The sequence below is a fragment of the Ambystoma mexicanum genome, chromosome 2p, assembly GCF_040938575.1.
Source record: "Ambystoma mexicanum isolate Mex_15411 chromosome 2p, UKY_AmexF1_1, whole genome shotgun sequence".
NCBI classification, from domain to species: Eukaryota; Metazoa; Chordata; class Amphibia; order Caudata; family Ambystomatidae; genus Ambystoma; species Ambystoma mexicanum.
The window spans coordinates 367865854-367893573 of NC_090923.1; the positions used below are offsets into that span (position 1 = coordinate 367865854).

The window sequence follows — 27720 nt, forward strand, 5'->3', positions numbered from 1 at the left end:
CCGGTTTTGCCATTGGTGTTTAGCTAAACAGCTCAATTCCAGTCAAGCTTCGACACTGTTCTATCTTTTGTGTTTCATCTGACCGTTTCTGGCATCCATGTTCTGTTATGCAGAACTTACTTATCCGCTATTGCGGCCTATCTATCCACAGACAGCTGTTCCTTTGTATTAACTAATCCAGTCATCGAAGGCATTTTGCAGGTCTCTTAATCTCTTCCTGCAGGGGCGTTATGCTATAAGCCATTTGAAACCATTGCCACTATCGATCTTAAGTAACTTTCTTGGAAGGTTGCCTTCTGATCGCAATAACATCGACAAGACAATTAAGTGAGCTTCAAGCTCTTTCCGTGAAGCATCCGTTTCTCACTTTCCACAGGGATGAGGTTGTGCTTCGCTATCATCCTTTCTTCCTGCCTAAGGTGGTTGCCGATTTTTTTATTTGAACCAGTCTGTCTCCTTTCCTGTCACATTCGTAGACCTGAACGGGAAACTGGCTTCTAAAGCAACTATTCCCCACTGGATTGCCTCCTGTTTTTCAGTAGCCTAAAGCATTCAGGGCCTTCATCCACCGTAATGTATCCATGCACATCTAGTCTATGGCAAAGCGACTACTGTTGCCTTCCAAAGTATGTCCCTTGGGAGTCCATCGCTAAAGCGGCTTCATGGGCCTCCCCATCGGCTTTACCTGAGCTCCAAGGCTGATGCACAATTTGGCCAGGCTGTTCTTAAGAATGTATTCCTGTAAAGGGTTTTGTTCCATCCACCCGTACTACCTGTGGTGTGTGCTTGGGAATCTCCCACAAGTATGGAGGAAAGGGGACGGGATGTAGGAGTATAACAAAGTTACTCACCGTAGTGACTACCTTACTCCTAGTCCATAGTCCCCTTTCCTCCATACAGCCGCCTGCCATCCCCTCTAATAAGTATCCTCTATTATTGCTTATATGGTCTCATATTTGGCGATAGAAAAGGACTGAAGGGTGATGCGAGGGGCGGACCTCAGGAGGGCGGCATTATGGCTAAGTGCAGTACCCTGCATAAAAATAGAAGGACAAAAACTACATTTTTGTTGCTTTTTGACAAAAGTGCTGCGGTCCCGTCCCGAAGTACGGAATGTCCCATAAGTATGGAGGCAAGGGGACGACTATGGTGTAGGAGTAAGGTAGTCACTACGGTGAGTAACTTTGTTATTACTGTACATTCCTTCCCCAGACAGTTTTTCTGGCACACTGCGGTAGCCTCAGATACATGATAAGGTGGGCACGGTCATGGCTTGGGGATGACTCCTATCCCACATTAAACCGGAGAGAATGCTTGAGGATATCTTGCAAAGGCAGGAAATGGTGTGATAGCCCCAGTCTCCTCCTGAGAAATCTGCAGTTTGACCACCTGTGACTCCTGCTGTGCCTCAGTCACAAGCGGTTACCTTCACCTGTTGCATCTCCTCCTCACCCTCCTATTCACTCCTGCATGTGTGTGGCTACCTCTCGTTGCTGCTGGAACACCACAACTGCTTTTGACATTCCAATGCCTACAAACTGTTTCACATTCTACAGGAACTCTTGTAGTATAGCTGAAGTTACCTGGGGTTGACTGGGAACCCAAAGTGGCCATGGACATTTTTTCAAAGTGGCCCAATATTGCACTGTGCAAGTTAATGTATCAAGCAAGACCAATCCCTCTAACTTAGGGATGGGTATTTCTTCCCCCAGAAAATTTGCAAGAAAGGGGTTCAAATGATTACATTTAAAGCACATCTCTCCCTATATATAAAGATAAAAAATGAGTTCATCATGGCAGAAACGGACATAAGGTTTGTTAAGATTAAGGCACATTCGTAGTGGTCTCAAGACACCAAGACCTTTTCTGTGAGGGAGCAAATTGTGATGCTGCCCGGGGTGTTAAACCAGACCGTAATCTGTCGGTGGAGAGGAAATTGGGAAAGGGAAAGGGAAAGCGATGGAAGGGAAGGCTGAGTTGGAAGAGAATAAATGACGACCAAAATGGACTAAACTTGGATAACAAATATTAGGGCAAAATAATACAAGGAGGTAGAATGAAGTAGTGATGTATTGAAGAAAAATGTAGCTGTTTGTTCAGAAGGAATGAGTACATCAGTAGAAAGAAATAGGCACCATAAGGTCTACCATATCTTTAGGTGGTTTTTAAGTGTGTGAAGAGGATTCATTAAAACTGTGTGTGGGTGCGTGATGGCCTTGAGATGTACTCAAGAGTTCCAGAAAGATTTGTTTTTTGGTTGCTATATGTACCAACTCTCTCCTGAAGAGTTCATGTAGGCTTGAAAAGCCAAGCCCAATTGTTAGAGGTGTTTCAGAGTCATGAGTTGGCTATGTTTTCAGGGTATCCATGTGATTCAAAAGGAAAGTGAGACAAAAAGGCATTACCACCTTGAAGCAAAGTCAGCAGTCCTTGGGTCGGAGAAAGAAAAAACACTCCCTATTTTTAAAGGACAAGGAGATTAATTATCCTTCAGGGATAGAGAGCCCAAACACCAGTTCTCCAAGAGGAGTTACTTAGTTGTGCAAAGTTGGGTTTGATAAGTCACGCAATGGAGGTCAGTTATTTAAGGAATTAATAGACAATATAGATGGTAATGTACAAGCAGTAAAGTGTATTTGTTTAGAGAAGGAGGAAAGGGTGCCTATACATTATTTGGAGGAAAATTAACCCCAAATGGAGTGTATAATAAAGAAGGGGAGTAAATCAGAAGTCATATAGGCAGATCTAAAAAGGAAGGGGTCTGCAGCCCATAGCCCCTTTGCGGAAGCACAGTGCCGCGATCCACACAAGAGCCTTACTCCGTATTGCCTGGCGGCGGTAGTGACGCTACCGAATGGAGCGCGATGGCGACAGTAGTGGCGCAGCTAAAGACGAGTGGTGGAAAGGAATGGCACCCATCCCTTGGCGTACTGGTGCTAGAACACCCAATTCCTTGATGGCGTTGTGCTCTGTTCTGAGGGATAGAAGTCAGTGAGAGAAGATGGCAGAGAGACACTGCAAGACCTCAGAGGAAAGGCCCTAGTCTTTTCCTTAGACAGCGCAAGGAAACGTCCCAGATGTCTGGAACTCCATAGAGCCTATCGGAGGACCCAGGTTCAAATCCCCATAGAGAAACCTGGGGAAATGCAAGAGATACTTACATTAATAAAATAAAAACCTAAATACCATGGATCGGACAAATAATATGTAAAAGGAGCCCAGGATAAAAAAAGAATTTCAAAAGCAAATGAAGTGAATCTACAAATTTAAGAAATAGAAGCCCAACTGGCCAACAGAAAGAGCCTAAACATAGGAGGACCAGATGGAAACACCCTCCTAGCCAATCCTGTAAGCAATGATCTGCACCAATCGGCAGCCAACAGGATGAGGAGGAGTCTGCCTATAAAAACAGAGCCAGCTCATTCTGAATCTGTCGGGCAGGTTACCTGTAGGTCTCTCCGGACACTGCTATAGGATGAGGAGCTGTATCCCAACGGAGTTGCTGCTTGGGTGAAGGAGCCTGGACTAACCTGGAGCACTGCCTCCCTGGAAGTTTCCTGAAGAGCCTGAAGGAAACGGATTAACCTAATAGGAAGAAGGAGAGTAGCCCTGCAGCTCACCTAAGCCAAAAGGTTGGAAGAGCTGACCTGCCTGAGAAGCCTAAGAAGAGGTTAAGGAGACTAGCTGAGCCAGGGGAAAGATGGAGAGTACCCCTGCAGCCCACCTAAACCAATGATTAAAAGAGTAGACCTGCTTGAGAATCCTGAGAAGAGGCTGAGGAAACTGACTAACCCAGTGGGAAGAAGGAGAGTACCCCTACAGCCAGAGACGTGAACGAGCTGACCCACCTGGGAAGAGGCTATGTTAAAACGTTGCTAAGATCCTGGTAAAGAGAGACGAGGACATAAGCAGGACCCCTGAGAGGGAGAGGGGCAAACATCAAAGATTCCCTGAAGAGGAGAGGGGCGACAATCCAGATCCCCTTTAGGCATTAGTGGCAAAGAAGAAAGAGATGTTGGGGCAATAAAGATAGACTCCTGAAGGAACGGGTGTCCCGCTAAGATAGATGGATGAACCACTCGAAGCACAGAGATGGAGAACCAAAGTGTACGACCCAGCAGATCCCTCGCCTAAGTGTCCCTGCACCTAAAAGGCAACTACAGGCCCCAGTCTGAGTGTTTCGCGTAACTGTTTGTCTGTCTGAGCAAAACCATAAGAGAAGACCTTTTGAAGTGTTAGACCTTTGTAATTTATCAAAGGACTTTAAGTTAGATATTTTACCATCCATACTTTTCACCCAAGGGAAGGACTTTAAGTTTATGTTCTTCATTGCACCATTTGATTTAGCTATTCTGACAACTCCCTTTCAATGAACTTTTGATTCAGGGAACCTTTATTTTAAGTTAAAGGATTAGTTGTGACAGACAAATTTACTTAAGGGGTTTTAGTACTTTGGGGCACCTCTTTACTTCATAGGTGTAGTACACCTTCAGTTTGCGTTACTAACTCAGGGATGGACTTCTAAAGCATTTAGGTTTGAACATTTTGCTTTAATCTTTAAACCCTGTTTTGATTACACCTGCTTAATGTAATTTCTGTAAAAATACCTGAAGTATGGGGCGCGCTGCTGAGCAGCCGCAAGATGGCTGCCTTCTTCTGATCTCCCGTGCCGGACACTCGTATCATGTCTAAATAGCCCGCACACACTGGACCCCTCTTACAACAGGCTGCATCCGCAAGCGTTGGAAGCCCTGGGGAGCAACTGCTGAGGGATTGCTGGAGCTCCCTGTCCTGGTGCAGGTGCTGTGCGACCTAGTAGGCTGGAAGCTTTGAGGCGAGGACAGCTGCCACCTCCAGCATGGTGTAACGGCCCAACAGCACCTGCTTTGCGGAGGGCATTTAGCGAGCGACCCTGAGGAGCCAATTGTTATATGTGCCACTACTGCGTCAGCCCAGGGCTCTGACAGCGGAGAGCAGGGTTACAGAGGGATGTGAGACACCCATTGATCCGGCGACCGAGCTGGAGGATTCACTGCAATCTAGAGATTTTAGCCACGTGGGCTTGTGAGTCTGGGCTGCACTGGGGACAGACAGACGCTGGACGGCGGTGCAGTGCATGTGGCCAACTGGTTGCTGCTGGAGGGAGGCCGTCGTGCACCGCTGCCCTTCCCCTCTGCCGGAGTTGAGGTGGAGTGCATGATGCTGTACCTGAGAAACGTCTGAATTATACAGACGGTCCGTACTTGCGGCCGTGCGCTCTTTGGGGCCCGTGTACTGAATGCCTACACGGTAAAATCTTGCATTCAGCCAGTGCCTTTGGCGGGGCTGAACAGACTTCTGCGAAGCTGCACCTCGTGTTTGAATCATGCATCAACCCTGCGGGTTAACGGCTCTCCACGCTACAGCACATTTTTATAGCTTCAACTTCCCTGATAGGAACCATCTAAATGTATTGTCCACTCCGGCATGCCGCACCCGGCAAGGAAACACAGTAAGTTGACAGTATCGGCGAATGACAGGATAGGACGCAAGGCAAAAGACGTTCCAACAGCAAGCATTGCAGGTTACGAACATTGGCTTTGTTATTTACGAAGAATAGTGAACTCATAACCACAGTGCACTCCTGCAGCAAAGGAAACGGAGAGCTCTCATAAGACTAATTGTTGATTAGCACAAAAACTTGAGCTGCTTTCCGACCCACAGCTGTACATCTGGGAATCATGGCCTTGCAGTGTCCACAACATACTGAGAGAAAGGACGGACCACCCGTCTTCCTGGTTGGCCTGCAACTCCGCTACGTGTCTGAGCTTGGGGGCCAGACTGCCTGCGCTGCAGCCCAACAGGCCTTGTGCAGAGGCGACCCCTGATGCCTAGGTGACACCAGGCCCTGAAGAACTGGTTCCCGAGGCGCTAAACCTCAGGCAGCCGATGGAGAGTATGCAAGCAGGATTCTCCAACATGACTGTCAGGTATAGACTCTGCGATGACAATGTGTACCTCTGTACCCAAGCACCGGCCAGGGAGGGACCAGAAGTACTCCCTGTCCAGTTATTGAGGCCACAGGTGTCGAAAGCAGGAACACGGGTACCCAGGTAGCTGCAAAGGAACAGCCAATCACACATGAATTTCTAAAACAAGTAATGTGAGAAATAAATGTTAACAAAAGGAATGAAATGACACCTACCAACAGAATGCCCGTGAAGATGGAGGTGAGGCGAATCTCTATGTATCCCTCCCTAAGAAGGACAACGGAAGGGAAGGCAACCCAACAGCAGCAAGATGATAGCGGGGTGTAACAGAGATTTGCAGTACCCCAATGCCTGCAGTATGCTCTGGATGTCACCTGCACCTGAAGAGATCGAAGTCAGGTGCCCTGGTTGCAAGGGAGAGGTGAAAAGCTCCTTGAACGCAAAGTTCAATGTCCTCAATAACCTTTGCCAAACAGTGGTCCAAAAGAAGTCTGTGATTCAATGGCCAGAAGTAATCTAGAGACCGTGAAGACAAAAAATCCGAATCGCCAAAAATCCGAGGGAATAAGCAGAATCAGGTCCAGAAAACTTAACAGGGTCCAAAAACTGCCAAACAGGGTCAAAAGGTCCAAAAGCGCCACTCACCGTAAAGGAAACAGCTGAGAAGCCTGGCTGTATGTGGTCGGCGTTCTTATACTGGAGAACTTCCTGATTGGTCACGTGTGCGTGTCCTCACGTGATCATGTGAGCTACGCTGCGTGTGATCACGTGACTCGGAAAAAAAGGGGGTGCGGTCTGCGATCTGATTTGGTTGTGCATCGAGGACCATGGTGACCTCCAACGCCACCACGTCCACAGCTGCCATGTCCTCAGGTATCGCCATCACCTTGCGGCCTTTCCGATGCGGTGAGGCACTGCCAGCGTAATCCTGCTGCTGTTGGGAGGAGGACCTAATGCAGGTATTGTAGTGTGGGGTGGTTTGGGGCGGGATATTTGCGGGCGGGATATTTGCGGGCGCAGGCATGACAATGACAGACAAACTGGACAGTATCACAACCAATATCAATACCCTGGATGGCAAGATGGAACGTGTATGTGCACAGGTGACAGAGGCTGAAACCTGGATCATGTCAGCTGAATATGATATACACACCGTCAACGCCCATGTGGCAGGCATGGCTAAAGATATGAAGAGAGCCCTGTCCAAGTGCGATGATTTGGAGTTGCGGTCAAGAAGGAGCAATATACCCATAGCGGGCCTCTCAGAGGGGTTTAGGTGCAGCCCAATGGAAGCGGCTATCGAGAACCTACTTAAGGAACTGCTTGGTGAACAGGGCTGCTCCTCCATGTTTGTAATTGAGCGAGGCCACAGAACGCCAAAAGTGTGGCCAACCCCAGGACTGCTGTCATGATCTCTGCTTCCAAAAGGTCAGGGTTTTCCCAACTCCCTTGGAAGCAGATCCATAACCCAGGTTCCGAGTGCCAACCAGTCCCAATTGGGACCTTTTGGACCCAGTCCTGGCGCCAGTGGCACCAGGCTCATAAATATGCCCAGTCCCAGCGCTGGAAGCGCCGGGCTCATAATGCTTGGGTGGACTTACCTGCAGCAGACCATGCTGCTTACTTGCCTGCCAGTTGAGCCTCTGATCCTCTTCTGTTTGGAACTACTTTTCCTGTTGGGTGGGGCAGGAGCCACTCCCTAGATTCAGAACACTGGAACTCTTCTGGAAAGCAGGAACTCTTTTCTTACCTAGGCGTGGCTGTGGAAGGAGACACCTAAGCACTACAGGAGGCTATTTAAACCACACCCGATGGATGAATCTTGCTTTGCGTTATTCTGCATCCTCAGCAGCAGAACGCTCATCATGTCTTCTGCATCTGATCCTGGGCCTAAGGAAAAAGGCTTACCATTCTGAATCCAGTCTTCAGCAACACCTATAAAGACAAGAAAGAACAGGTTAGCATTACGGTCTTCAGTGACAGCTCTTCACTTACCTGGTCCATCGGCTGTCACCAACGCCTCGCGCTGCATTCCGGCATCTGAAAGACAAAAGCTTACCAACTCTTCGCACGCTCCGGAGGCCTTCGGCACTGAATCCCGCATCTGAAAGACAAAACATGGTGCGTTTAAAGACATTGGGGAACTTTAATACTCACGTGCCATTACTCCTTTCCACTAACCCAGTGGGTATTCCGGCACCCTGCAGCCGCACCGAACTTGTACCTGCAAAATAAAAAGACAGTTAGAGCGCATCGTGAAGCAGGCAACAAGCGCTTACTTACGTGCTTCCAGGCGCTTCTATTCATCACACGGGCTCCATCTTCAACTCACTTCAGCCCGCCAACCGCCATCGCCGGAACCCTGCAAAACAAGAGACATCATTACTAAAAACTTTAAAGACATTAGAATTACTCGAAACTTACCGTTCGTGCAGTAAACGACGGACAGCAGTTCTCTGAAGTCAAGAGGCCTGCTCCCCTTATCCAGTGAAGAAACTGGTTACAGCACCCTGCCTCGAGGCAGATGGAGAGCACGGCGTTCACTTACCTAAGACATCTTACCCTTCGAGCCAGACATACAGTGCACAGAGGTCCAGCCCAAAGAGCCAGCCGTGTGTTACACATCACCTTTGAAGATACGGTATACGCCCAGTCAAGACCAGCGCCTCTACGGGAATCAGGTGAGCGTTACAACTGCCCCCACAGTGTTCATAGGAAAGATCCTCAATTACCGAGACCTGAACGCTGTTCTTCGCCTGGCTAGAGAGGTGGACCCACTACGGTATGGGAATAATACAGTACACATATACCGTGATCTTTCAGACACTGTACAGTTGGAGTGGAAGTCATTATTGGGCATCAAGCGCATGCTCCGAGAGAGGGCCAACCCCTATGGCATGCTCTCCCTGGCAAGGTTGCATATAAAACACTGGGGTAAGACTCTATTGTTCACAATCCCGAAAGGAGGCGACAGCCTTCGAGTCCAATATACCGATACATCCTCAGCAGGCAGCGGATGACGAGACTGAAGTAGCATCCTTGGCAATATGAATCAGGACTTGGCGGTGCAGATATTGGGATTGATTATGGCTGCAGTTGCTCACTGGCTGTCACAGCAGGTGCAACTTTTCATTATACATGTATCCTTAATGCGGGTAGGCGGGTTAGTAACAGTGGTTGGTCTAAGTAAAAGCGGATGTCCCCCTATGCAAGGTTGCAGGCATAACAGTGTTGTGGTTTAGGGTTAGGGAGGGAGGTTTGCATTGACCCGATTTGGGGGAGGGGGATAAAGGAGGCGGGTGGTTGGAGAACTGTTGTGGTGAGAAAGGTTAAAATATGTTTTGAAGCATGCAGTGCAGATCACCATTGTTTATATCTTGCATATTTGGTCGCAACACAGTAAATATAGTTTTGCGGTACCATACAACCCACTTTCGACCTACATGGAGACTATTAAAATACTAAGCTGGAATGTGAGGGGGCTCAGGGCCTATTCCAAGGCATGAAGGCTGACATCCTATATTGACCGACACAGGGTCTAGGTTCTGTTTTTGCAAGAGACAAACGCTCAGGAAAGTGGGAATATCACCTATGCCAAGGGATGCTGGACCAATAGATTCCATACTGAGTACTCGAAGCAATCCAGGGGAGTATTGACCCTGATATAAAAGGGGTGAAGTTTGAGCACCTACACACGCATATAGAGCCTGAGGGTTGCTATGTAATAGTGCATTGTAAATTGATGGGTAAGGAAGTGCACTTGGTGAACTCTTATGGGCCCAACATAGATGGCCCTGCGTTCTACACAGGACTGACGGAGGTTCTCACCACCTACCCATTCACGCCGATCATCTGGTTTGTGACATGAACACCATCCTGAACCTAGTCCTGGATCGTATAGGAAAAGCTCCTAGGGCGCTGTCAAAGGTGTATCCCGCTACATTCTGCAACGAATTATGGACCTTAATGTGTGCAAATATGGAGCATCTTACACCCAACTGAAGCAGGGTTACACCTATTACTCATCTGTGCATGACTTGTCTTCAGGGATAGACTTTTTTAGCCTCGGACTGCCTGGTAGGACAGACGTTGATTGCCGATATACTCCCCCGCACTAATTCGGATCATTCCCCCATAGTGCTCTTCCTAAACTGGGCGGCAACCCACCAGGATGGCTTCATGTGACGATTTAAGTCCCTGGCTCTGCAAGATCTGGTCTTCAGGAGCAGCACAAAGGATGATATCTGCGCCTTTTTCTAAACCAATGATGACAATACAGTGACGCAAGGCACACTTTGGCAGACGTTTAAGGTATACATAAGAGACATGGTCATGTTTAAGGAATTTGGCGTGCTCACAACCATTCGTATGGATATAGCCAATAGCGAGAGTACACTTAAAGCCCTGGAGAGACAATATGCGGTGGCACCCAGCCTGGTCACTTTGGCTGAGATAAAAACCCAGCTTGAAGAGTTCAAGCGACAAACAGACCGCAAGGTCAAATACTTTCCAAAACCCACCGCGGCTATGGAATATGGAGAGAGGGAGCGGCCAGACAGGTTGTTGGCTAGCTCGATCTGGGCGGAAAGGGGGCCAGATCACATGGTGGGTTTCCGAGATGAGTCAGGACAGATGCTGTACTCAGACCGGGGAGTCAGTGATGTGGTTCTACAGTTCTGATAATCACTGGATAGGACACACAATCGGGTAGATGTTGAGGGCCTGCAGTCCCTGTTGGATTCCATTCCGATGTCGCTTCTTTCAGATAGCGCGCAAGGGCATATAAACACTCCCTTCACAGTAATATCTGGCCCAGGTAGATATTTTATTACATATTCTGATAGATATTACTTCTATGTGCCAACTGTCGAAATACGTGTTGTTTGTAGCTTGCATTGCGATTGTTAGATTAACCTTGTGTAAAAATGAATACGTTGCTGCCATTTTGCAACAGGTGCCAGTGGCGGTTCATTGCCTACTCACTCCTTTTCCATGATATATTGTTCAGGGTAGGATTGTGCAGCAGTACCTTCAAATACCCAGCTGAATACTACAATGCAAACATTTCCAGAATTGAAGACTCTCTCCCGACCTTCCTAACACTCCACCAAATCTACCATCATCCTCCGCCTCAATCTCTCACTTTTGCAACACTACTCTACCATCATCTTCTACCTCGATCTCCCACTTTAGTCACAGAAATACTGAAGAAGTCCTATTTTTACTGATGAAGGCTAACCTCTCTTGTGCACCATCAGACCCTTTTGCTCAACAGCTTGTCAAGCATATTGCCCCTTTAGTGGCCTCTTGCCTGGCTGAACTCTTCAACCTGTCCTTTGACTCTGCTTCTATCCCTCTATTTTCAAAACAGCCACGGTCATTCCTCTCCGCCTTGTGTTGAACTGTCTTACCAATTTCTTAGACATCCACAACCTAGGATATCCCTACAAGAAGGTTTCCGCTCCTGAAACTGCACGAAAACTGCTCTCATTAATGTCTCCAACTTCATCGGCTATGCCAAGCACTCCAACGTATCCACTAGCCGAAGTCTCCTTGGCCTGCCGGCTGCCTTTGAAACTGTCAATCACGCTGGTCTCCTTAATACTCTCTCTCTCTTCTTGGTATATCCGTGCCTGGATCGAATCCTACTTATGACCTCTGCAATCCTCTATCTCCTGGGACAACGATACTCCGCAACTCACTCCTCTAACTGTTAGGGTTCCACAAGGTTCTGTCTTGGGTCCTCTCCTCTTCACACTCTACACATCTGCTCTTGGGGTGCTTATCTCCTCCTTTGGGTTCTCAGACTAACTTTTCCTGGATGACACCCAAATCTTCTCTTTTACTCTACTCTCCTCTGATCTCTCTATCAAAATTTCCAACTGTTTCTGTGCCATCAAATATTGGAGGGCTTTGCATTCTCTGATGTTAAATCTTCCAAAACAGAGGTGTTCTTCTTCCCTACCAACTACACTCTCATCTCCTCCCCTGTATATCCAGTTCCCACCCGACACACTCCCCTATGCCGTTTCAGCTCGAAACCTTAGCATCATCTTTGACTCTTCCCACGCCTTCAGCCTCTTAAATATTAGGAAAATCAGGCTCCTCCCTTCCTTTCAACACAGCCAAGCATTTCTTAACCAATCTTATTTTCTATAAACTGGACTTCTGTGCTAGCATCCTCTTTGGTCTCCCCAGCCATGCTTTTGTGGCATCTCAAAAGATCACTAACTTTGCTACCTCTTACTGTTACCAGGCTTGATCGCTGACTATGCAAAACAGGGCCACATTTAAACTAATACCAGTTACCAGGTACAGTTCCTTTGGCACCACCAAAGAGGTTTGCTGGAGATCCACGAAAATACACAACTTTCATGAATCAATATCGCCATTTTCTTTGCAGGCCGGGAGCATTCCCAAATGACCAAGCCCGGGTAGCTTTTGTTTTATCATACCTAAGTGGTAGTGCCGCAGATTGGTCGGTACCATTGGTATCCCATGATGACCCTTTATTACATAACTTTGGGAACTTCCAGAGGGATATGGAAAAACTCTTTGCTCTCCATACCCGAGAACAAGCTGTGGACAATGAACTCCTTTCCCTCATACAAGGGAATCATGACCTACTAACGTATATCGTCACTTTCAACCGATTGGTTGCTGAAGCGAGGTGGCCTGAAAACAAAAGAACCATGCTGTTTCACAGAGGCCTACAAGGCGAACTAAAAGACGTCCTAGCTCAAGTGGTTGACCCTCCCAGGGATTGTTCAGAATTCATAGACTTGGTAGTGCAACTGGATCACCGGTTGCAAGATCGAAAGGCAGACCGTTCGAAAATGGACCTACGGGCAGTGTATGCTAGGCCTAGAGACAATGCACCTCGACTACAAGAGAATACTGTGGAACCCATGCAAATCGGAGGGGTAAGGCCCCCCCCTAACAAAACTAGAACGAGATAAAAGGATGCAACTACAACTATGTCTGTACTGCGGAAAGTCAGGGCATTTCCTGAAGGACTGCCCAGTAAAACCTCTGAGGAAGGTCGTTGGAGCCACCGAAAAGGATGAAGAGAAGGAGTGTCAGTCGGGAAACTGCCTAGCTCGGCAAACGTAGAGGTCAGTTTGTCGAGTATGGGAAATGAGCCACCGACCTCACACTTTGCAATTCCGGTGATCTTAATCAATGACCAACGGTTGTCAAGAATGCATGCCATTGAAGCATACATCGACAGCGGAGCAGTTGGGAACTATATAGATCAGGACTTAGCTGCAGAGATGGGGCTCCCCTATGTTCCAAGCCGACTACAGACAAGGTAACCACAGTGGATGGAACTGAAATCGCTTCCGGACCCGTAACCCAGCGCACAGCTGAAATAACCTTGCTGTGCCAGGATGGACACCGAGAGCTTATTTCGTTTGATCTCATCAAGGCACCTCAATTCCGGCTTATACTAGGGATGCCATGGTTAATCGCTCACAACCCTTTGATTGACTGACGGGCAAGAAAATTAACCTTTACCAGCAACTGCTCTACAGCCTGTTATTACCAAGGACCAAAACCCGCTTTCAGTATCTCTATGACTCCAGAAGTGGCAACTTTGGGAGTGACTAGTACCTTGCCTGAAGAATACCAAGACTTCCAGGATGTATTCCAGAAGGACCAAGCAAACGTGCTACCCCCGCACAGGCCCTATGACTGCCAGATCGACCTCGTTCCCGGTGCTCAGGTTTCTTGTGGCAGGATTTACGCTCTCACGGAACCCGAAAACCTTCATCTGCAGGCTTATTTAGACCAGTACCTCGCAAACGGATTCATCCGCCCATCCAAGTCCCCTGCAGCCAGTCCTTTGTTCTTCATACCGAAAAAAGAAGGGGACCTAAGAACCTGTATTGACTATCGCACCTTAAACCAGATCACTGTAAAGAACCGTTACCCCTTGCCCCTCATCCCTGAGATGCTGGACCAGGTCAAAGATGCCCAGATTTACACCAAACTGGACCTTCGAGGAGCATACCACCTGGTGCGGGTCAGAAGCGGAGACGAATGGAAAACTGCTTTCCGCACCAAATATGGGTTGTTCGAATATCAAGTCATGCCCTTTGGGTTATGCAACGCCCCTGCAGCGTTTCAGTATTTTATGAATGACGTTTTGAGAGAGTTAATAGATGTCTGCGCCCTAGTGTACATAGACGATATCTTAGTGTACTCAACTTTAAAACAGATCACGTCAAGCACGTCCGTTCAGTCTGCTCCAAGCTCCAGGAACATCATTTATATGCAAAACTGGAAAAAGTGTTTTTTCCACATCACCGAAGTTGAGTTTCTGGGTTTTATTCTTACACCGGGAGGCATCAGAATGGACCTGCATAAGGTGGACGCCGTTTTGAAATTGCCATCACCAACATCCGTAAAAGGGGTACAAAGCATGTTGGGCTTTGCCAATTTCTACCGCTGGTTCATACCAGATTTCTCACAGGTTGTACACCCGATCACCACCTTGTTAAGAAAAAATAATAAAAAATGTGCCTGGACCGAAGAAGCAGAAAGAGCCATTCAGGACCTCAAGAAAAGATTTACCTCTGCAACAATCCTGCGACATCCTCGCCCCGATCCCCCCTATATCGTGGAGACAGACGCTGCCAGCATAGCAATGGGAGCTGTCCTCCCTCAAATAAGGAACTTTTGGCGATCAAGTCCGCCTTTAAGGCCTGGCGGCATTACCTTTTGGGGGCCAGACACACCATCACAGTTATCACAGATCACCGAAACCTGCAATATCTTAAATCAGCCAAAGCCCAGTCATCACGGCAATTGCGGTGGGCCCTTTTCTTCGCCGAATACGACTATGTCATCACTTTTCGACCAGGGGTCAAGAATGGAAAAGCTGACGCACTCTCTCGCACAGGCACTGATGACCTGGTATATACTACTCCAGATCCAGTCCCCATCATACCGGAAGACAAGATCTTGGGTCTCAATATGGCCTTAACCCAAGCTGAACTTAAGAACAAGATTCAACAAACTATGTACCCAGACACCCTCCTCGCCTGGCAAGCACAAGGGGAAAAATATTCCATTAAAGATCATTTACCTTTTTTTAAGGATCTTTTGTACGTACCTGCCAAAGACTTGCAACAACAGATTGTTGCTAGTTACCATGATTCCCTGATCGAAGGGCACCCAGGAATCACCAAGACTCTGGCCAAGGTAAAACAAAACTTCTGGTGGCCAGCCTGGCACGAAGATGTCATTCAGTATGTTCTGTCCTGCGGAGTCTGTGCGCAAAACAAGTCACAGAAACAAAAACCATCCGGTCTTTTACAAACTTTAGACATTCCACCCACTCCCTGGCACACTCTTTCCCTCGACTTCATTACTGACCTGCCTCCTAGTCAAGGATTTAACACCATCCTGGTGGTAGTGGACTTATTCTCTATGATGGCGCATTTTTTCCCACTCAAAAGGCTCCCTGACGCACCCACTTTAGCCAAGGTATTCCTGGACGGTATTGTAAGATTACATGGCTTCCCTTCAGTCCTGATCTCCAATCGAGGAAGCCAATTCATCTCCAACTTCTGGAAGAAATGTTGTACTATGGCACAAATTGACGTCAGGCTATCCACTAGCCATCACCCCCAAACGGACGGTCAGACCGAGAGGACCAACCAGACCCTCGAACAATACCTACGGTGCATGTTACACCATGAACTAAGACTGGAAAGATTTGCAATGGATAGCCGAGTACGCATACAACAACTCCTTGCACTCCAGTACCGGGCAAACACCCTTTTATATCCTTTATGGCAGACACCCACGCACCTCAGAATTGGATGTCCCAACAAGCTTGGAAATACCAGCAGTAAAAACTCTTCACACCAACATCACACAGGCTTTTAAAAAGGCCCAAGAACACCTTAACCTCGCCAAAGAAAAACAAAAGCAATTTGCCGACCAACACCGAAAAAAGGCCCCAGACTATCAAATAGGAGACAAGGTTTGGTTAGCTGTCAAGTTTGTACCCATCAAGGGAACCCGGACTTTTCAACCCAGGTACTTAGGACCTTTCACCATCAAGGAAATTATCAATCCAGCGGCCGTCAAACTAGATTTACCACCTAACCTACAGATTCACCCGATATTTCATGTATCCCTACTAAAATCAATGCAACCCGGTACACGGGTTGAGACGCCACCAAAACCCATACTTATTGACGGGGAAGTAGAATTTGAAGTCAGAAGCATCTTGGATTCCAAGTATTCAAGGGGAAGGTTATATTACCTAGTCGATTGGAAAGGATTCCGACCCCAAGACAGATCCTGGGAACCCTGTGAAAACATTCATGCACCACGTTTGCTCAGAAAATTCCATCGCCGCTTCCAAACTAAACCAGGGCCGGACAGAAGGAACGCCTTGGGGGGGGTGGGGGGGAGTGCTGTCACAACCCATTTCCTTGAACCCCCCCGGGCAGGCCCATGGGCCAGGAGGATTCTCGGTTCGGGCCCCAAACAAGTAACTTAATGAGACTTGTGCTTGGTGCCGGAGACTACTTTTTCAATGCCAGTCAACATGGAGGCATCCACATAGCTTGGCTCCTGGGAACCAAGCTATGCGGTATAGTGTTTTGGGTGTGGTAGCCTAGGGACTACTTTTCCTGGACTATTTTTCTTGAGGCTATTTAAACCACACCCGATTGGAAGAACACGCTTCGCGTTACTTTGCGATCCAGCAACGTGATGCTCACCATGTTCTGCAGCATCTGCAAACCTCGGATGAACCGCACCTGAAAGGACAAAAGGACATCGTTATTAGCAGCAGCTTACCTGAGATTTCACCGTTAGCTCTCCACTGCTACTGCAAGCAGCATCCAAGGAACAGCGTGCCTCTTGGATCGTCGAACCTGCAAGAGAGAAAAGAGACATTAGACAATACATTTGAGCTGGCAGCTTACCTCAAGTCACCCCTCGATCAGCACCGCTCTGGAACTCCTTGCACCGGTGAACACCACAACCTGCGGGAGCAAAAGACAACAGGTTAGCAAGGCAAACATCATCATAGCGCTGTGCAAGCACTCACCTACCGCATCAAGGCACTCTCGAAACACCATCACTCGCCGGTAAGTCCAAAACCAGCCAACGTTCCGCAGCGGACTTCCGCACACCTAAAGAGAGAAAAGAGACATTAGTAAATCAAGGAAAGGCTTACAGTATACAGTAATAAGACCTACCTGAGAGACTCTAAAAGGGCAGCATCAGTGAAGTAACTAGATCGCATTCGCCCACAGAGGACAACGCGCCCCTGCCAAGAAGGCAGGACGGAGTGCACGCCAAAACCCAAAACAAGGTGAGGAAAGGTCTGGGCAGGCCGAGGGCATACCGGGTGTTGGGAGGCTCTTAACCCTGTTGCCCAGACTTGAACATTGCCCACCTGTTTTCCAGGCAGAACTTCACCACTGATAAATCCAGGGAGCGACCGAGAGGGGTACCAGATCCTGGCAGCTGGGTGCGGTACCCATGGATACCAGGTGAGCATAACATATATATATATCCCCGTCAATAAGTATATATATATATATATAATGTGTACAAGCCTTCTCTCTGCCTCCTTGACTACCCTTGTGACACCTTACCCTCCCTGTGCATCCTCTCGCTTCTTCTCTTTCTCTCTGCTTGCACCACTTGCATGGAATTATCTTCCCGTGGACATTCGAGAAACACTCTGCACCGATTTAGTCAAAGCCCAAACTGAAAGCCTACCTCCTTTTTTCTGAGTTATATTTTAATCTACCTCTCATCTGCCCTCAAGCTAATATTTTCCCTTCTCCTCTAACCTGCCTATGTCCCTCATTTTCTCTGCCTCCACTCCAGGGACTTAATCTATAATGTTCCTATTCCTAACATAGCTGCTTGGCTGCCTACCTGCACTTTAAAATGTCTACTGTTGATTGTCCTTAATCTAAGCGAGTCCACCCGTGTATTGTTTTTTTTTTTGTTTTTTTTTTCTTTTTATTGGCAGAGGCATATAGCAAACGCATATATCAGAGCAATCAATACTTGCATAGATGAGCACAGTTGCAGATAGAAACAATGATTTAACAACAGATGGAGGGTGATACATCATGATGCACTTAGCAACTCAGTGAGAGACCCAGGAGATACTCTGGGAGGAGTCCCCTCCAGGCTATGAAGGTAACTGTTGAAAGCAGTCCAAATGTTTTTAGGGCAAGAGCGAGTTGGGATCATGCTAAGGTACTCCTCTTCACAATTACGGGACCAAGTGAGCAGGTTCAACCACTTCTGGATTGTGGGGGGAGAGAGGTTCTTCCAGCTCTGAAGGACACATTTCTTGGCCACTATACAGCCCAAATTCAGGAATTTGGCCATATGTTTAGCCCCCTCAGCCTGCCACACCCCAAACAGAACTCCCATTGGGTCTGGGTCAATAACAGTATCACTGATTTCAGACAGTGTCTCAAGGATTTTACCACAGAATTCTGCCAGCCTCGGGCACTCCCAGAACATGTGTAGATGATCAGCACCCTCTGCTCCGCAGCGGGGGCAAGATTGCGGGGTGGTTCGAGCAAACTTAGAGATCCTGTGTGGAGTGTAGTACAGCCTGTTTAACAGTTTGTATTGTATGGTGCGGTAGCGAAAATTAAGGGAGACTTTGTTGGTATGTGAGCACATTTTCCCCCATAAGTGGTCGGTGAGCTCCACGTCCAGCTCGGCCGTCCTTTCATCACGGGCTCTGGAGGGTTGGGCCAGGGAACCCATTAGCAACAGCTTGTATAATGAATAGACCACCCCTCGGGCGCCATTGAGTTAGCAATGTAAGCAATCCCTGGGGAGTCTGGGGGTTTGTCAGGGAAACCTGGCCAAGCAATCCGGAAGGACTGTACTGCAAGTATTCCAGTGCCGAGCCTGAATGGCCCGGCCTCCATGTCTGTGGAATTATAAACTGCCCACCAGGATAGAAGTCCGTAAGAGCGAGGTACCCCAGGGTTTCACCGTGTCGCGCCAAGTCTGTCATGCGTGGGTTCCAGCCCGTGGAATCTCCAGGCAGGGAGCCACTTGTAGTAGGGCTGCTGTTCAGCACCAATCTCAAATATTCGACCCCAGGCATGCAGAGTGGTTCCGAACGGGTCGATGGGCAAGTCCGGTACATACTGCCGGTGTATTATTAATGACATTATGTTAGTACCTGCTGCCGCCAGGATCTCCAGCTTGACATGGGGGGCGAGAAGGGGGCCCGGGATACCAATAGGAGGTGTATTGAGAATGTGCCGCCAGCCAGTACAGCATCAGGTCTGGGGTGGTGAATCCTCCTCTATCGTATGAGAGCGCCATGTCTGTGCGCATAGCTTGTGCCGTCTTGTAAAGTATTTCCCCCCTTCCCCCCCCTGGCCAGACGGCAACAGCTTGGGAAGCAATATCATCTTGACAAGTGAGAGCTTCCCAGCAAGTGACTGTGGAAGGGAGCGCCATCGTGTCATTTTGGCCTCAGCCTGCTGTGCCGCGGTCAGGTAATTGTCTGCTAGCAATGTGTCTTTGGTCAGGGAAACTTGGACCCCCAGGTACTTAATCCCGCCGGGCGACCAGCGGAGTGGATATTCCGTGACAGGTTGTTGAGTGGAACTAGTGAGGGGAAAAAGCTCAGACTTGGTGTAGTTGATAGTGAATCCGGAATGGGTACCTATGCGGGTAATGTCGCGCAAAATTGGGTCAAGGTGGATGGCGGGGTCTCTGATAAACAACAGCACATCATCCGCATAGGGGGAAATAATCTCAGGAGTGTCTTTCAGCCGTATCCCTTTGTGCGAATTGCATGCTCTGATTTGATCAGCCATTGGCTCTATCGCCAGGGCGAAAAGAATCAGGGAAAATGAGCAGCCTTGTCGGGTGCCTCTAAAGAGTGGGATCAGAGTTGACATCAGGGAGTTTACTCGGACCCTGGCCACCGGGGAGGTATATAGTAACTTAATATATCTAATCATGTTAGGCCCAATGCCCATAGCCTCCAATACCAGCCACATGTATTTCCAGGATACCATATCAAATGCTTTCTGAGCGTCAAGTGTGACCGCATTCGCACCCTGGTCGATTTGCGCCATGACGTTGAGCAGCCTCCTGATGTTGTGGGAAGTGGACCTCCCGGGCACAAAGCCTGACTAATCATCATGGACCATGTATGTCATAACTGGAAGGAAGTGGTTCGCTATTACTTTGGCGAAGATCTTAGTGTCCAGATTCATTAGCGAGAGAGGCCTTTAGGAGCCGCACTCATCGCTGGGCTTAAGTAGCACCGTTATGACGGCCTCACGTAGTGTTGGGGGGAGGGTAGCTAACCGGAGTGACTCATCCCATACCTCAAGTAGTTTAGGGGTCAATATGGCCACGTGTTCCTGATAGAATTCTGCCATGAGCCCGTCGGGGGCCCGGCACCTTACCCTTGGGGAGACTGGATATGGCCTCAACTATTTCGTCTAATAGGATTGGGGAATCCAGCTGGTCTCTGGTTGCGGGAGAAATGCAAGTCGTAGGTATCTGTTCAAGGAGATCTCGCATATGGCGCTCACTATATTCAGGGGGTTGGGAATAGAGCTCTGTGTAGAAGTCTGTGAAGACTTCCAAAATCTGCTAGTCGGACCACTGTACAGCACCCCGCCCGTCCTTGACACAAGAAATCTGAGTCTGACCCCACTCTCCCGTAGTCATGGCAGCTAATGTTCTGCCGGGTCTATCGCCCTCTCCATAGTTCCGCGCGGCTTGTGGGCGGCTAAAATATTGGTCTTCCCTATTGGCTTGTTCATTGAATGACTGAATTTCTTCGCTGATTTGGGTGAGGATGGCGGGATCAACTGATGTTGGGTGTTCCCGCTCCAGTTCACGCAGTCTGGACTCGCAGCGACCGAGGGCTGCTCTTATTGTCTTGATTACTCCCTCCTCCCTGGTTATGGACATTCCCCTGATGTACGCTTTGAAGGCGTCCCACCGGACTCCTATGGTAGTGGACTGGGGTGTGTAATGCTCAAAATAGGACTGGATGTCCGCCAGAATGTCTACCTTAAACACGATATCCCGCAGGGCGGTGGACTTGAATCGCCAAATGTTAATGGTTGGGGCAGGCATCCCCATTTCCAGGGATAGAGTGATTGGGGCATGATCCGACAGAGTACGAGCGAGTATCTGTGGTCCACCACCCTGCGCAGCATTCCACTTGACAGCAGGAACAGGTCATTTCTGGAGGAGCTATCATGCACCGAGGAGTAATGGGTATATTCCTGTGTTTGCGGATGTAGTGTCCTCCATGCATCTCGGATGTCTAGCGCTGCGCTATGTGCCAGCAGTCTGCGTGCCGCGCCCGACAGCAGTCTGGGGGCCGTCCCAGGTCTGTCCAGCGTAGTGTCCAATATGAAGTTCATATCCCCTCCCCAAATGATCTGCACTCCCACATAGCCCAGCAATATGGATGCTACCAAGTTTACAAAGTCGGGGGGAGTCTACGTTAGGACCATAAGTGTTCACTAAGAGATATTCTCTGTTGGCAATTGCGCAGTGTAATACAATATATCTACCCTCCGGGTCAATGTAGCTCTTGTGAAGTACAAATTTGAGTGATTGGTGAATCATTGTCAGAACCCCTCTGGCTCGAGTGGAATAAGAGGTAGAATATCTATTGGGACCCCATGACGGAGCCATATATTTTGTTAGAGGGCCTGTAGAATGTGTTTCTTGTAAGAATAATATTTTGCATTCGTGTCTGTGAGTGTAGGCCATAATTTTACGGGCCTTAGTGTAATTACTCAAGCCCCGGATATTCCAGGACATCACTGTAGTAGGCATTCCAGGTGTCTAGGGTACATCCCAACTAGGTTGTCGTAGGATAGGTTTATTGCGGGGTCCGCCACTCTGTGGGTACCCCGATGCAGTGTGATTTGCGAGTCCGTCCTCGCCTTTTCCAATATGACTACTCAACCCCTTGCCACCTCCTTCCCCCACCACCCTTTCCTGACAGGTAGTGTTCCCCGCCTCTCCCCACCCTACAGAACCAGAACTCCCCTGGAAGCAGGGGTTAGTGGGCGAGTCCCAACATGAATCCGCCACGCTACTGGCCCATCCGCGGCCAACACCCAACAATAACCTTACAGAAGTGAACTTTGCAAATTCAGCGGGGTGCGCTGTTGCTGTGTGGTTGACACTTAAACAAATGCAGCAGACATAAAGTACCAAGCGGTACGTGAAGCAGCAGAACGCATGATAATCGCATTTTCCCATAACCCCGTAGAGCGTGGTAGGACAGGCTTGGTCAGGGAGTAGAACACCCCAACCAAGAGTGGTCGGCACCTAGGGACATGGAAGCAATTGGATAAACCTCAACAACAAAAAAAACAAGTATAAGGCAGTGTCAAGAATGAGCATCGCATGGTGAGGAGCAGATAATGGCCTCTGGTAGGGTACCACCCAGGTGTGACTGTCTCGAGTGTCAAATGCATATGCGTAGTTGAATCAATAAATCGTTGTTACCATCAGCATATTGGGAAGCAAACAGTAGTGACCAGATTACATATCCTCTAGGTAGCTGGAGCTCAATCATTGTCCATGGAGTCCCCTATTGGATTGGGAAGTGGTGCCTGGGACTCTCTAAACTTCACTGATTCCTCCGGGATGGTGAAAAAAATACAATTTTTCCTTGAAGGTGATCTTGAGCCGGGCCGGGAACAGAATCGCATAAGGGACGTTGCACTCTCGTAGCCGTTTCTTGAGGCCTAGGAACTGGCGTCTCTCCTGTTGCACGCTGACAGAAGTCGGGGAATATGCGGAGTGTGTGAGTTGAGGCGCAGGTCGCCCTTCTCACGTGACAGGCGGGGGATAAGGTCCCTATCTCTGTAGTTGAGATTTCTAGCAATGATAGGCCTGGGGGAAATCTCCTGGTTTGGGGCGTGGTGATAGGGCCTGGTGAGTTCGCTCGACCGTGAAGTATTGGGACAGGGTAGGGTTGCCCCGTAGATCCTTAAGTAACTTCTCGACTGATTTCTCCATGCGCCCCTTAAGGGCATTTTCTGGGACCCCAGTGATGCGCAGGTTGTTCCTGCGCGAGCGGGACTCCAGGTCTTCACACTTCGCCTTCACGATTTTCATGTCTCGGGTCAGAATGGCCACCGTGTCCTGCAGCGTGTGCAGCCCATCTTCATTTGCACCGATTCTATTTTCTGCCTCAGTGATCCTGGTCCCAGCTTGGTCTACCCGTGATTTGAGTGATGCCACGCTGGCGTTGATATCGTCCAGCTTCTCATGGAAAGAGGCAAAGTTCTTGCCCTTTGATTCCATCATCACAGTGAGATCAGGGGTTAATGCACTGGGGTGAGGTTCGGGTTCGGGTTCCTCCTGGGCAGATCTCAAAGCCTCTTCGCAAACTTGTCCATGGCACCCACCTTCCTGGCCCCTCTGGCTCTGTTAGACATTGCGAGTGTAGTAAGGTATGGCGAAGTGACCCAACAGGCCAGACCTGATGCAGCGTGGAGCGCAGGGGCGTGACTCATTGTGCCAGCGGCCGCAGGAATCGATAGTAGAGCAGCAAGAGGGTTAGCCAGTGGGAGCAGCGACTGTATTTGAAATGTATGTAATGATATGGCTGCAGTGAGGACACAATGGGGTCAGTGGCTCATTCTGCCCTCCAGCATTGGAGATGCCAAGGCAATGGTGAATTGCGCCCGTCACGCCACGATGATAGATGTAAAGGCAGAGGCGCAGCGTCCGCCAGGCCAGCAGCGCAGGATCAGTGAGGCAGTGTTATTGTGGGTCCCCAGGGTCTCAAGCAAAGAGGTAGATGGGGTCCGCAGCCCTGTAATCCCATCGGGCTTCAATTGTTATTGGGGCCCCGAGGGCCAGATGTAGCAAGAGCCCACGGCAAGTCCAGTTGGCAGGTGGGAGAGGTGTGGTGTCCACCAGGCCAGCAGTACAATGTCAGTGGGGCGGTGTTGTTGTGGGACCCAAGGCAGACCAATGAGTAGATGAGGTAGTTGGGACCCGTGGGCCAGTCAGGCCATAGTCACTGTTGGGGGCCTAGGGGCCAGATGTATCAGGGCCCCACGACCCAGTCCAGCCAGCAGGGGGAGACGCCAGTAGGGTAGGCCCGGCTCCCCGGCAGCCCACACGCCTCCTGGCAGCACGGCCACCGCCGCACCGCAGAAAGTGCAGAGGCAATGGTGCACGGAGGGCCAACGAGGCAGATCTCAGCAGTAGCCAGCCCCACCCCAGCTCCTCACCTGTCCCGCGGGCACAGACTCCAGCCCGTGGGGTAGAAATGCCAGGACCAGCAGCCGCCGCCGAGCGCTGGTGCAGAGTGTGTCTGGGGAACGCGGGCTGGGCACCAGGCACGCGGGCCCCAGAGGCGGTCCCCCGCCCAGCAGACGCTCACGATCACGCGGGCGGCGGGGCCAAGCCGCAGCGACGCATGATGAGAGGGAAGGCGGCCACCAACTCCGGCCCAGACACAGCCCCAGCCCCCCGGTGCAGCGCGGCCAGTTGTTGAGATCGCCGCGGCACTCGGTGGGGGAAACACAGCAGGGGCTGCACACAGAGATCCTCTGTAGAGCGCAGACAGGGTAAGTTCAAGTGCGCCGCCAGGAATAGGCGCGTTCTCCTGCCGAAACCACGGAGGCCGCTCCCGGCCAGGTCCCAGGCAGCGCCGGGTTCCACCCACGCGGCCAGGCCCCAACCAACAGCCAGCCGCAGCGGGTCTCCCGGAGCTCAGTTCAATTGTTTTATCCCCGTGACTGTTCCGTTTACTCCCCACTAAAACCTAATCAGAATGTCACTCAACTCACCCCATTCTAAGAAGCTCACTCCTTCCTGTCCAATGTCATATATTGTATGCTCTAGGTTCTTTTCTGATAAGAGCTTTGTTCTTCACTGTATATAAATCATTAAAATAAAATATTGATTTTATGTATGTGAAAACAGATGTCTTTTGCTGAGCATAGTTCGGTGACCTTTCACTTAACCTGGGATAATGGAGTTTTTTTAATGAGATGTGTGATTAATCCAATGGAGTCATCACGGATTCCCCGGCGGTGGCCTCCTCCATGTGACTTTATGAGGGAGGATCGCATGGGAGTAGATAACTACCGGGGAGATGTCATGGCTTCATTGGACGTGACACGGTATCTCCCCCTTTCCCATGGGGAAGACCCCCTAATACCTAAGACCTTTTTCCATGAGGAAGACCCTCTAATACCCAAGACCTTAATGTCCTTTTGTCAACTGCTTGTACCCCCTTGTAGAGGAAGTAAATGAACCTCTTCTTCATATTTTCTTGGTCAAACACCCACCTATAACCTAAACACACAAAGCTCCAACACAACACTTTTTGCTTCTGAGGTACCTTGATGAGAAGAACTATTTAAACACCATTTGTCCAATGACCACCCTGGATTTCAACTCCCAGAATCACCCAAGTACTGAGACGAGGAGGATGAAGGTGTTTGGATAAGGTAAGAAGAGCTTGAAGCGCAACATGCGTTCTAGTTGTTTTTCCAACTCACCTGTGCGCGGGACATTTAAAGATGGCAACCGCACTACTGAGTGTGGCAGTGAGGGAGAAGACGTTGGCTCCTATGGAGAGGCTCACGGACGTGAAATAATGCACCTGTGTGGCGGGAAGAGAAGCCCACTGAGTTAGAAGGAGAAATGCTGTGTTAGGGAAGGAAGTGTTGTGGAGCCGCTGGGAGCCGCTAGAGAGGTCCTGAGCACTCAGCAGCTCGAAGAGTCAGCATTCTCCATTCCGGGACCTGAAGGGAAGCAGGCTTGTGACCATGGATCCACGAAGGCAGACAGAAGGACGTCTGCACACTCCAGTGTGGAAAGCCAGTGAAAGCGTCACGCCGCAGAAGCGCGAACCGGACCAGAGATGCAGGAGAGAACTGGTGAGCCTGCCCAAAGCCAGTGGGGACCCCGAGGTGTTCCGGCGACTGTGCCAACGACAATTTGAATGTAATAACATTGTTAACACTAGAAGAAGATTGAATATAGAAAAGGCAAAGTACAATTCCCAATGAGCTATGGATGCATGAGATGCAAGTGTGGGGCAAAGCTTGAACAAACCTTACCACAAACAAACACCAAGACAAGAGCAATACATGCAGCATTGGTAATACAGTGTTGGTAATGCAAGGAAACTGAAGAGTCATGGCAAGGAAAAGATATCAGGCAAAGAGCAATATACACAGTGTTGGTGATGCAGAGAAACTTTGAAACGCATGAGAAGTCCTGGCAAGGAAAGGAAACCAGACAATTGAATCACATGAGAAGTCCTGGCAGGGGAGTATACCAGGCAAGTGGATACCACAAGTTAGTTCTGGCAGCAGAGTACACCAGGCAGTTTGCAAAGCTTCCAGAAATGCTAAAGAAAGACAGTGTTTTCGAAACAAAGGAGATATTTGTGTTGAAGAAAGACTGTTTCAGAACATGTTGCCTAAACAGGAACCTTGTGAATCAAGGAGAGAGACAAAGCAATTGTTAGTAAAAGAGACAATTGACATCCTACTTAAGAATCCAGGGGAAAGGGTCCGGCCTCTGGATCCAAGGGATTCCACCTTGGAGAACATTTTCGTTGGAGCTATTCATATTTTCAGTTATGAGCACTTTTATGCCAATATCAAGTTGAAGACATTGCCTTTCACATTCAGTTTTTTTTGTTTGTAGTGAGGGTCAGAAAAGGATGTTTTTCGACACAAGGACAGCTTTTCAGTTATTTGACATCCTGATACAGACAAATCCTTTTTTGGCTTTAGGTAAGGAAGTTCCTCTTTAGAATAGGGTCAGAAAGGCATATTCCTAACCCATTATTATTTAATAAATGTCTTTAACCAAAAACATGACACCTTTGTGTCCAGCTTTTATTTGTGCCCCCTCACAGATGCCTAGACTTTGGCAGATGAAAAGTACTTTAAAGCTGAGGACTTACACTAATGGATCCAACGTCTGTCATGGCTATTATGGATATAATCTTCACAACTTGCCCAAACAGGCCATCAAAGCCCTTTGTGTCTGCTCTTCATTTGCATTCCTGGACTCAGTCAGACGTTTTTTTATGTCAGCCTGAGATGTGAAGCTTGGAAGGCTTAATTTTCCTATTTTTACCATTTTTAGCTCTTCTTCCAACATGCATGGCAAAGCAGAAATTCAATATCCTTGCTGTAATAGGCCTTCTATTTGTTTTCACAATCTTGTTTTGTACCTAAAAATACATAATAAAAGACAGTCCTGAAATACAAATCACATTTGAACTGGAGATGCACTTTCTTTTACACATGTCATATAAAATACACATGGCTCTGCTTTTTACGTAGAGAATCCAAGAAAGATTTAATTTTGACAATATACCAGACTTTTCTGTATCCATATTATGTATGCTCTTCCACAAACAGTCTGCTGAATTCCTTTGGGTAATTTGCGTAGTTTGTAGTTGGATACACATTCAACAGTTTTGGGTCAATGTTTTAGATGATGCATAGCTCTTGTTTGATTCTCAGCCTTGTCCTTTTGAATTGTCACACAGTGGCTGAAACAAAATATGTAATCTACATCCTTAGCTTTACATGCAAGGTCCTGCCTCGAAAATCCAAAAGTCACTTTCACCATATTTACAATGTTATTGGGCAGATAGGTTTGTGTGCAGTGTTGGTATTTACATGGTGCCCTTTTTATTTATTTATTTTATTTAATTGAGGCGCTGTTACAGGTACAAGTCAGG

General features: G+C 48.6%; 1 protein-coding gene across 1 annotated transcript in view; it reads left to right on the plus strand.

Annotated features, from left to right (window-relative positions):
• The window catches only part of THOC7 (THO complex subunit 7), a 1450279-nt gene that overhangs the window by 194762 nt on the left and 1227797 nt on the right, over window positions 1-27720 (plus strand). The gene's annotated exons all lie outside the window — the stretch shown is intronic.